The following is a 12,368-nucleotide window of genomic DNA, read 5'->3' on the forward strand; positions in this document are numbered from 1 at the left end:
ATTATTCAAGCCTCAATCTGAATAGTAGCAGCCAGCCAAACCAACTGGAATAGAAGAAGCAAAGTTTCAAGTGTATGTAAACTCTAAAAATAAATGTCTATTGTTTGCTACAATTTAGTCTATGAAATATACAATTAAAAGCATTTCCTATATCTATCTAGTTAAACAAAAGCTGTTCATCTAGCCAGGAATCTGATGAGCTGATAGCTTCCAGTGCTCTCTGCGTCTGGACTGTTACCAGCACTGCTCCCTGGCTGCTATCTTCACTGGTTACCACACACCTCCTGTGTTATAGAGAAGGGAGGGAGGTGTTATATAGTCCCAACGTACTCCTTCTAATAGGGTGACAACACCAATCAACATGGTTATCACTCTAGAACAGTGAGTTAATGACAGAATTATTAGGGAAAATAAAGAGAACAAAACTGTGTACAAAATAAAACTAATGCAGCCACCACATCTAGGGAGCTAAGGTGACCAGATTCTTTTAAATGACATCCAGAGACAATTTTTTTTTCTTTAATTGGCTAATGGTAAACTAATTTATAAGCATATTTTCCTCAAATGATAAATGCAATGTTTATGGAATGATTGTATAACATATACATTATTTCTCACATCTTATCCATGAGATAAAAAAAAGATGCTTTGAATTTTTTTGGGATATGACTACCAAATGTTAATTAGATAAGATATAGAAAAAAAATAACAATGCATATTTTGTATTTTATTCTTACCAAAGAATTTTGGTTCAACAATAACAATATAAATGACCAATTCAGAACAGTAAAAGATTGCATGAATGCTTTTTTCTCATCAGTCTTTACACAGGAAACGTAGGGGTACACTGACCATGACTGTATGGCTAGTAGTAATACACAGGACTTGCCACTATGGCTAACAGAGGGGGAAATCAGGGAAAGGCTGGATAAACTCAACACAAACAAATCAAAAGGCCCGGATGGCGTACATCCGAGAGTACTCAAGGAACTCAGTAAGGTTATATCTAGACCACTGTTCCTGATCTTTGCTGACAGTGTTAGGACAGGAGATGTACCAGGGGATTGGAAGAAAGCTAACGTGATTCCAATATTCAAAAAGGGCCAGAGGCATATCCCGGGAAATTATAGGCCTGTCAGTTTGACATCAATAGTATGTAAACTTCTGGAGGGGATGATAAGGGACTATATCGTAGAGTTTGCTAAAGACAACAACATCATCAGCAGTAATCAGCACGGGTTTACAAATGGGCGTTCTTGTCAAACCAATCTCTTAGCATTCTATGAGGAAGTGAGCTGTGAGCTAGATAGGGGAAGACCAGTGGATGTGGTGTACTTGGATTTCGCTAAGGCGTTTGATACAGTTCCCCACAAGCGCTTAATTTATAAAATAAGGTCTGCAGGTATCGATAGCAGGGTTTGCTCTTGGATACGGAACTGGCTTAAAAGGCGTGTCCAAAGGGTAGTAATAAACAGCGCATACTCAGACTGGTCTGAGGTAGTAAGCGGGGTCCCCCAAGGCTCATTCTTGGGACCAACCTTGTTCAATTTATTCATAAACAACATTGAGGTCGGGATCAGTAGTTCGATATCAGTTTTTGCAGATGACACAAAATTGGCCAGGGCAATAACTGCACAGCATGAAGCAGATATCCTACAGAATGACCTGGACAAAATTACAGAGTGGGCAACGACATGGCAAATGAGGTTTAACGTGGAGAAGTGTAAGGTTTTGCACTTGGGGACTAAAAACATAAAAACACAATACACGTTAGGAGGGGAACCCTTGGGGGAATCAAAAATGGAGAAGGATCTGGGAGTCTTGGTTGATGATAGATTAGGCAACAGCATGCAATGTCAAGCGGCAGCTGCCAAAGCCAGCAGAACATTAGCATGCATAAAGAAAGGGATGCATTCCAGAGATAAGACTATAATCCTTCCACTTTATAAAACTCTGGTCCGACCGCATCTGGAGTATTCCGTCCAGTTCTGGTCGCCAGTCCTCAGGAGGGATGTGTTGGAGCTGGAGAGAGTCCAGAGAAGGGCAACTAAACTAATTAGGGGATTGGAGGACCTTGACTATGAAGAGCGTCTACAATCGCTCGATTTATTCTCCCTGGAGAAGAGACGTCTGAGGGGGGACATGATAGCAATTTATAAATATCTTAATGGGGATCCCAGCTTAGAAAAAAAGCTGTTCATTCGAAGGGATTGCATGAGGACTCGAGGGCATACAATGCGATTAGAGGAGAAGCGTTTTAACCTCAGGCAACGTGGGGGGTTCTTTACTGTTAGGGCTACAAGATTGTGGAATTCTCTACCACAAGAGGTGGTTTCTGCGGGTAGTATGGTGGCTTTCAAAAGACTCTTAGACTTACATCTCAAGGATCAGAACATTCAGGGGTATGTGAGATGATTACAGCCACACACACCTACACAGGTTGAACTCGATGGACTATTGTCTTTATTCAACCTCACCTACTATGTAACTATGTAACTATGCATGGTAACAACACGTAGGATACCTTGGAACATCAATAATCAAATATAAATAGCTAATTATTATAAGACTACAAATGTTAAAGGAACAGTTAAGCACCATAACGACTTCATCAAAATTAAGTTTTTATGGTTTAAAACAGGCATGTCCAACCTAAGGCCCACTGCCCTCTGACAATTATTATTATTTTTTTTTGCTGGGGAGGAACAAAGTCGAGTCGGGGGCAAGGCCACAGTGGCTTCAAAGTAACTGTAGGCAGAGGCTGCCTCGGGGGGGGGGGGGGGGGGTAGCGTTGCCGGATTACAAACAGAGCGGGGATCTCCTGCTTACCCGGTTGCTGCTGTCATACGAAGCCCTGCCTCCTATGATAGACAGCACATTGGTGACATCTATCATAGGAGCCGGTCCAGGAGGCAGGACTTCGTATGACAGCGAAGTGAGGCTGGCTCAACATGGTGAGGCTGCATTGGATGGGCATGCACTGGTGAGGCTACATTGGATGGACACTGATCAGGCTGCATTGGATGGGCATGCACTGGTGAGGCTGCATTGGATGGGCACTGATCAGGTTGCATTGGATGGGTATGCACTGGATGGGCATGCTCTTGTGAGGCTGCATTGGATGGGCACTGATCAGGCTGCATTGGATGGGCATGCACCGGTGAGGCTGCATTGGATGGGCATGCACTGGTGAGGCTGCATTGGATGAGCATGCACTGATGAGGCTGCATTGAAAAGGGCACTGATCAGGCTGCATTGGATGGGAATGTACTGGTGAGGCTGCATTGGATGGGCATGCGCTGGTGAGGCTGCTTTGGATGAGCATGCACTGGTGAGGCTGCATTGGATGAGCACTGATCAGGCTGCATTGGATGGGCACACACCAATGAAGCTGCATTAGATGGGCACTGAGTAGGCTGCATTGGATGGACACGCACTAGGCTGCAAGTGTCGTGCGATATCTCGGCTGCCACAGGAGACTTAGGATGTCTGCAGTCAGTGACAGAGCCGCAGCTTCCTGTATAGTTCTGTCTCTCACAGGCGGAGTGATATGAAATGCACTCCGCCTGTGACAGGAGCCATACAGGAAGCAGGGGCTCTGCTCTCTGCTGCAGCTGCTGCTTCCTCCAGCAGTACCCAACGTCATGACCAGCAGTACCCACCAGCAGTACCCGCCAGCAGTCTACAAAATAAGTAGAAAAGGTATGTGCATCAGTGAGTGTAAATTGTTGCAATATGTTTTTTAATAGCTAGTTGTGTTTTGTCATAATATGTCATGTCCTTGTTCATACATGTATGAATAAGGACATGACATTTTCTGGCTGCCTAAGTCATATGTGCTAGGGGTGCAACTAGCCCCCAGCACATAACTATAAATATCCCAGCATGTGCAGTGTTTCTGACTCCTACCACCATGACCACTTCAAATCACTGAAGTGGTCATGGCGGTCAGAGTGTTCCTTTAATATCTCTCAGAAAAAGTAAACCTCTGTATGCGACAGCGTGGCAGCGCGGAAGCGCACGGTGGGGTTTTAATACTTATATACCTTAACTACAGTATATATTTTATACATTTCTCTACACTCAATGTGGCCCAGAGAAGCCAAAAGTTTGGACACCCATGGTTTAAAACAAACAAATTCTCCTGCGCTCAAAAGAGATGTAGCGGTGGTGAATCTCTATGGCTCCAGGTATATGCACAGACTTTGCTGCCCTCCTAGGGTCAGAGGAAACCCAATGACACTGTAAAAAGAACGAAAAGAGGGCACACCAACCCGGTGACCTGGTTGCTTTGTGTCCATTGTGGACTGGATATGCTTATAAGACTTTTGTGTTTGTGAGTATATTTCCTTTCTCTTTTTTCAATAAAACACCACTTGGGTAATACGCAAGGTTGGTGCGCCCTCTTTTCCTTCTTTTTACAAAGTTTTTATGCTGTCAGCAGGTCCCTGAGCACTGTCTTACCTTATAAAATTAAACCCTTCCCAAATGGTTTAACCCCAAAGTCTGTGTTCCAGCGTTGATCTCCCAGCAGCACCTCTGATTGGCTGACGCTCTTAGCCAACCAGTGTCAGCTTTCAGATTTTTAGTTTCATGTATCCTTGCACAAAATGTAAAGTGTTAGAAACAACTGTTAGCTATGCCGCACTGTCAGTGACTGACATACACAGCCATTATGATCTATTATTTGAGACACTGCTCCTTACAGTCAAAGGGGACAACAAGCCTGTCATATGGCATCATTGCCAAATGCAAATCAACCTAAGGCCCTTACACTCTGCAGTACTTACTCCTGACCCCCACACTCTGCGGTGCTTACTCCTGACCCCTGCGGTACTTGCTCTGGACCCCTGCACTCTGCAGTGCTTACTCCTGATTCCTGCCTTACTAACCGCCCTGTATGTATCCCTGTAGTCTGAGCATTACCTATTCCTGCAGTCTGCATTACTTACTCCTGGCCCCTGAAATCTGCCGTTACTACTGACCCCCCAAAATCTGTATTACCTTTGCCGTTATTACTAACTTCTGAATTTTTTGAGTCATTACTACTGACCCCTGAACTCTGTGTTACCTGTGCTATTACTAATGACCCCTTAACTCTGTGGTACCTGTATCGTTACTACTGACCCCTGAACTCCTGTGTTATGTTACTAATAGTTATGTACTAATAACCCCTGCACTATGCATTATGTAAAAAATAAATATCCGCGCTAGAACAAATAATGTTGAATAGGCAGAAAAGCTACTAGCATAATTTTTGTTGATTGCAAAAACACATATGTATAAAAGTCCAAATGCAGCGCTAAAACATAACATGACAGTCCATGATCATGAGAGAGGATGGAAGGATGAAATCCCAACACCAGCTTCAGTGTGAAGAGTGCAGCACACCACGCCACAGTGCCAACCAAATCTCCTTAACAGAGTGAAAAGGATGATGGGCATGTAAGTATGGTACTAAACATGATGGCAGTGACCAGATGTATAACCTTGCATTAGCCACTTCAGCTGGGCAGGAATCAATCCAGGTAAAAAGCAGACCACCCTTGTTGGCCGGATACTGTATGTCGTGTAATCTCACATAAGCCGGTGATGATACCAAAAGAGAATGACAAAGCTGCACATAGTGAAGGTCCGTAACAGTGGTAAGAAGTTTATTAAAACTGATACAAAGGTAAAAGAATAAAAGCTTCCAAGATAAATATAAAGTTGCCGCGGACCGTAGCGTACTGGTGTCAGCGTCCCGCCTCCCGTGGAGACACCCGAATGGACTCAGATATGGGCAGAAGGCTGTTTCGATGCCAGGTCTTTCCCTCTGGGCAAATTTGGTACACAGGAAGTCCAGGTATCCATTTGCATACAATGTAAGGTTGGGAATGCCACTGATCAGCTAATTTGTGTTTACCTGGCACTCCCAGATTGCATAATACTCGATCTCCTGGTTGCAAGTTCTGGACTGTCACTTTGAGATTGAAATTTCTTTTGATTCTTTGTTCCCTTGCAGTGGGCTTCCTGGGTTTTCTTCAAATCCCCTCAAAGCCTATCGACATATCCTCGATAAGAGGCCTGAGAGGTGCAATCTGGAGATGTTCTGAAAGCTAAGTCCACAGGCAGACGGGCCTCTCTCCCTAACATCAGCCAGTAGAGTCGTTCGCCGTGCTATTAAAAGCATGAACTATAGCGGCAATATGATCACCCTAGTATTTTTTCTTCTCTAACGGTAAAGTTCCCAGCATGTTCAACAAAGTGCGGTTAACACGTTCTAGTTGTGGATCTCCTTGAGGATGATAAGTGGTGGTTCTGGACTTTTGAATGCTTAGCAGTTCACAGAGCCGTTTTCCTAATTTACTTTCAAAATCCCGACCTTGATCCGATAGAAGACACTGGGGCAGGCGGTAATGAACGAAGAACTTCTCCACCAGAGTCTTAGCAACTGTACTGGCTTGTTGATCCTTGGTCGGGAAAGCTTGAGCACAACAAGTGAAATTATCTGTCCCAAACAGGACATTTCTGCGCCCACTCAGGTCAGGTTCTAGACACAAGAAATCAATGCACACCAGTTCCATTGGCCCTTGACTTCGTAGATGGCTCATTGGGGCAGCCCTGCTTGACAAAGTCTTTTGTTGGATGCACCGAATGCAAAAACGACAATAACTTTCAACTTCCATCCTCATGGATGGTCAATAGAAACAATCCCTAACTAGCATAGGGTTCTATCTGGTCCCTGGTGTCCATGATGTATACAAGAAAAGATCCCCATTGGAGTGGGACTGTGAATGCCACTGGACACTGTATATTGTAAATAAAATAATTTTATTGATGAAAATACAAATATATTAAACAAGCAAAATAAAGAATACAAAAATCACAAACACATACAGGGCATTAAAATATGCATGCATTTGACAGACCATGTACCAGACCACATTGAAGACGCTCAGATGCATATGGTGATCATAGAACCGGAAACGATCCTACGCGTTTCGGGCACAAAATAAGCCCTTCCTCAGGGGTCAACCAGAGTTCCAGATAAAGCACCTATTATGCCTAGAAAAATAAAGAATTTTTAGTAGATTATACACTAAGTATACATGTATACACAAGTGAAAAGTCATATACTTGTCTTGTAATGCGTGCTTTATGATCAGAACCTACCCTTTGCGTCTAAACAAGGGATTGGACAGGTCTGTCGCTTAAAAACGGTAGATCATACCGTGTGGAGGGATGCCCAGATTCCCACGGGCCCGTTCAGGGCGAAAATTAGTGAGAGAGGGAAAGAAATGTAGTAGCTGCCCAGAGGGACCGCCAGGGCACCACGATGATCGGAAACGTATGGCTCAACAAGGACCACTCCCATGGAGGGGTATACTCATATGGTGAACCTAATACAAATCACAAAAATATGTGGAAAGGGAGAAGAAAAAAGAATTTGATAACCAAAATAAGGTTATGTCACTTAGAATAACCATATATATACCATCAGATATGGTTCTTCGGTTTAGCGTTCTATAATCAATACACATCCAAATGATTCCATTCTTCTTTCGCTCCACCACAATGAGGGATGCGTAAGGGCTTCTGAAATCCCTAATGACCCCAGACTTCTTCAGCTCCGTCAATTTCTCCTGAAGGTCTTCAAGGTCACTCAGAGGGATTCGCCGAGCTCTCTCCCAGAAAGGTTTGTCTTCACTCAGCTGAATTCGGTGTTGGGCACTCTTGGCACAACCCACAACAAAGTCATTCTTAGAAAACATTTCTTCCCATCTTGCCAATAGTATAAATAGTATAGTATAGTATAGTATAGTATACCCAATAGTATAAAATCAGCACATCACTTGGCGAAGGCACGTGTGCAGGGGGGGCACGTTTGCTCTCGGGGGGCTCTCTTCTCGAAGTGGGGGCGATTTCGCTAAGTGGGACACACTTCTGAATCTGCATAGATCATCTCAATGTGTCATCTGAAAACCTTCTTCTATCTCTTCACAGGTATGTCCATCTAGGATTGCAACCCAAACTGAATATTCCTGTACCCTGCGTTTTCTATACAGTTTATGTGGTATGTCCATCTAGGATTGCAACCCAAACTGAATATTCCTGTACCCTGCGTTTTCTATACAGTTTATGTGGTATGTCCATCTAGGATTGCAACCCAAACTGAATATTCCTGTACCCTGCGTTTTCTATACAGTTTATGTGGTATGTCCATCTAGGATTGCAACCCAAACTGAATATTCCTGTACCCTGCGTTTTCTATACAGTTTATGTGGTATGTTTACTTGCTTATCCATCCGTAGCCTATCCCTCCTATGTTTTCTTACCTTAAATTTACAACCATTATAGCCTTTAACCTTTAGGGGTATCTGCCAGTTATCTTTAAATCTTTGTGAAGTGAAACTGCAGTATATGTCCAGCCCTAATTTATCAATTCCTGATTACTAATTGGATAAGCCCCCACCCCAGGTCTAATAGTATAAAATCAGCACATCACTTGGGGAAGGCACGTGTGCAGGGGGGGCACGTTTGCTCTCGGGGGGCTCTCTTCTCGAAGTGGGGGCGATTTCGCTAAGTGGGACACACTTCTGAATCTGCACTTCAGAGAATGCACAAAGTGAGGGAACACAGGAAAGGCTGAGATATACACCACATATACTGCAGGTGATCTCCTCTTTTTTTTTTTTTTAAACCTCTTCAGCTCTATCCTGGTAAAATGCACTCTCTGGCACTTCTTCTGACTGCCCTATCCTCCATCCTTAAATTCTCTCTACTTCACCCCTCTTCTCCACCCCACATCTTATATATATCACCCTCACTTCTGTCCTCACCTTATTACTGCACTCACCATCTCCTGCTACTTCTAAATCCACATGCACACAAATCCTCCAGGAAACTGGGGCATGTCCCCTCATATAAATCACACTCTCATATTACCACCCTCACCTTTCTGCTTCTCCTGGCCTCTGGAGACATATCCCCAAACCCTGGGCCTTCATCTACCCGTGCTCAATACACCACGTACCCTACACCCTCTGGCTGCAGTCGCAGTCAGCACAATCTAGTTCCAATCTCTCTTCTTCCCAAAACCGGACTCCCTTTCTCTTGCGCCCTTTGGAACGCCCACTCCGTCTGTAATAAACTCACCTCTCTCCATGACCTTTTCATCGCTAACTCATTTAATCTACTCGCCATCACCGAAACCTGGCTGCACGAATCTGACACTGCGTCTTCTGCTGCCCTTTTTCCAAGGTGGTCTTCTATGGACTCACTCCCCTAGACCCAACGGACGCAAGGGAGGGGGTGTCGGGATCCTTCTAGCCCCACATAGCTCCTTTCAGGTACTTCAGCCGCCTCCCTCTCTGTCACTCTCCTCATTTGAGGTACACTGCATTCGTCTTTTCTCCCCTGTCTCTCTAAGGATAGCTGTGATCTACCGCCCCCCTGGACCAGTATCAACCTTTCTTGATGACTTCTCCGCCTGGCTACCATACTTTCTCTCTTCTGAAATCCCCACAATCATTCTCGGCGACTTCAACATCCCTGTTAATACTAACACTCCTACCACTTCCAAACTTCTCAATCTAACCTCCTCCTTTGACCTGAAGCAATGGATACACGCTTCTACTCACTCTGAAGGCAATATCCTTGACCTTGTTTTCTCCCACCTATGCACCCCGCACAACCTTTCCAACAATCCATTCCCTCTCTCTGATCACTACCTTATTAGTTTCACTCTCTCCCTCTACTCCACCTCCTCTCCCTCCAGCTACCGTACAGTTACCCGCAGAAACCTACGCCATCTCAACCCTTCTCTTCTCTACTCTGCTACCGGCCACCTCTATGACAATATTGCACCCCTGTCCTGCACCAACCTAGCCACTTCTGTCTACAACACTTCACTCTTAGCCTCCCTGGACACATTGGCCCCCCTCACCACACACCAAATCAGGCCCCGACCCCTTCAACCTTGGCAAACCGATAACACTAGAAGTCTGAAAAAGCATAGCCGTGCTCTTGAGCGCCTATGGCGTAAGACTCGGTCTCAGAAGGATTTCAACCAATATAAATCCGCCCTCCAAAAATACAATTCCAGTCTCCACACTGCCAAACAGACCTATTTTATCACTCTCATTAACAGCCTGTCATCACGCCCCCGGCAACTCTTCGCTACCTTTAACTCTCTACTCCGTCCTCCACTACCCCCTCCCACTGACTCACTCACCGCCCAGGAGATTGCCAACCACTTCAAACAGAAGATTGACACAATTCGTAAGGAGATTGTTGCTGTTCAGATACCTTCCTGCATGCCTTATGCTTCACGCCCACAAGTGCGATCATTACTTCCCTCATTCAACCCCGCCACTACAGACGAGGTTGCTAAACTACTTGCTAATGTCCACTTAACAACCTGCCCTCTGGATCCTGTTCCCTCGCAAATGCTACGTTCACCTTCTGGCCCTATTCTACACTCTCTCCCTCTCTTCTGGCATCTTCCCCAACTCTCTAAAACAAGCACTAGTCAGCCCCATACTTAAAAAGCCCTCACTGGACCCAACCGATCTGAACAACCTACGCCCTATTTCCTTGCTCCCCTTTTCATCCAAACTCCTCGAACGTCTAGTCTACAACCGACTGTGCGACCACCTTGCCGAGAATAGCCTCCTTGATCCTCTTCAGTCTGGATTTCGGCCTCAACACTCCACTGAAACTGCACTCCTAAAGCTGACAAACGATCTGCTAACGGCCAAAACCAATGGACACTATTCTGTACTCCTATTTCTTGACCTTTCTGCTGCCTTTGATACGGTTGACCATCCCCTCCTCCTCAAAAAACTCCATGCCTTTGGTCTCCGTGACTGTACTCTTCACTGGTTATCTTCTTACTTATCTAACCGCACCTTCAGCGTTACCTACAATTCTACTTCCTCCTCTCCTCTTCCCTTCTCTGTTGGAGTCCCCCAAGGCTCTGTTCTTGGACCCCTCCTATTTTCAATCTACACCTCCTCTCTAGGTCAGTTGATAGCCTCCCACGGCTTCCAATACCACCTCTACGCTGACGATACCCAAATCTACCTATCCACTCCTCAGCTCTCTCCCTCAAGTCTCCTCGCGCATCACTAATTTACTATCAGATATATCGGTCTGAATGTCTCACCACTTCCTCAAACTAAATCCATACAAAACCGAACTTATAATTTTTCCTCCACCGCGTGCCCCTTCCCCTGATTTCTCCGTCAATATCAATGGCATTACCATCAGCCCATCCCCACATGCCAAGGTCTTAGGTGTTGTCCTGGACTCTGAACTCTCCTTCAAACCCCACATCCAATCGCTCTCCAAATCTTGCCGCCTCAGCCTCCGCAACATCTCCAAAATACGCCCCTTTCTAACCAAAGACACAACAAAACTCCTAGTTCACTCCCTGGTCATCTCGCGCCTCGACTACTGCAATTCCCTTCTCATTGGCTTACCTCTACACAGGCTATCACCCCTTCAATCCATCATGAATGCTGCCGCCAGACTCATCCACCTCACCAATCGCTCAGTGTCCGCCGCTCCTCTCTGTCAAGCCCTCCACTGGCTTCCGCTCACCCAACGAATTAAATTCAAAATACTTACAACATCTTACAAAGCAATCCACAGCCTAGCCCCCAGCTACATCACCAGGCTCATCTCAAAATACCAACCTAATCGCTCTCTTCGTTCTTCTCAAAACCTCCTGCTCTCTAGCTCACTCATCACCTCCTCCCATGCTCGCCTCCAGGACTTTTCCAGAGCCTCTCCAATCCTATGGAACTCCTTACCCTTATCTGTCCGATTATCCCCCACTCTATTAGCTTTTAGGCGATCTCTGAAAACCCTCCTCTTCAGAGAAGCCTATCCTACCAACCCCTAACAAATGTACCTCCTTTTCTACATAAACCCATCCCCCACAGTTATTGCCTTTTGTTTCACCTGACCCTCCCTTCTAGATTGTAAGCTCTAACGAGCAGGGCCCTCTAGTTCCTCCTGTTTTGAACTGTATTGTAACTGTATTGTCTTCCTTCACATTGTAAAGCGCTGCGCAAACTGTTGGCGCTATATAAATCCTGTATAATAATAAAATAATAATCTTGCTAGCTTGGCTTTGATCCCCTCCTTCCACTTGAGAGGCATAGGAGGACTGAACTTGAAATTCTCCTTCCTGGTCCTCTCCGGGGGCCTTCTGAACCAAATCACCCAAAGTCACAGGAGTGGCTGCACTTACCTGTCCTAGCACCATCAGAGGCTTCAGGCTGACAGGTTAACCTGTAATGTTTTGGACACTGACCGGGACTCTCCCCCCGGTTTTCAACAACATAGTTACATAGTTAGTGAGGTTGAAAAAAGACACC

Source organism: Pelophylax lessonae (assembly GCF_965119305.1).
Source record: "Pelophylax lessonae genome assembly, chromosome: 1".
Classification (NCBI taxonomy): domain Eukaryota; kingdom Metazoa; phylum Chordata; class Amphibia; order Anura; family Ranidae; genus Pelophylax; species Pelophylax lessonae.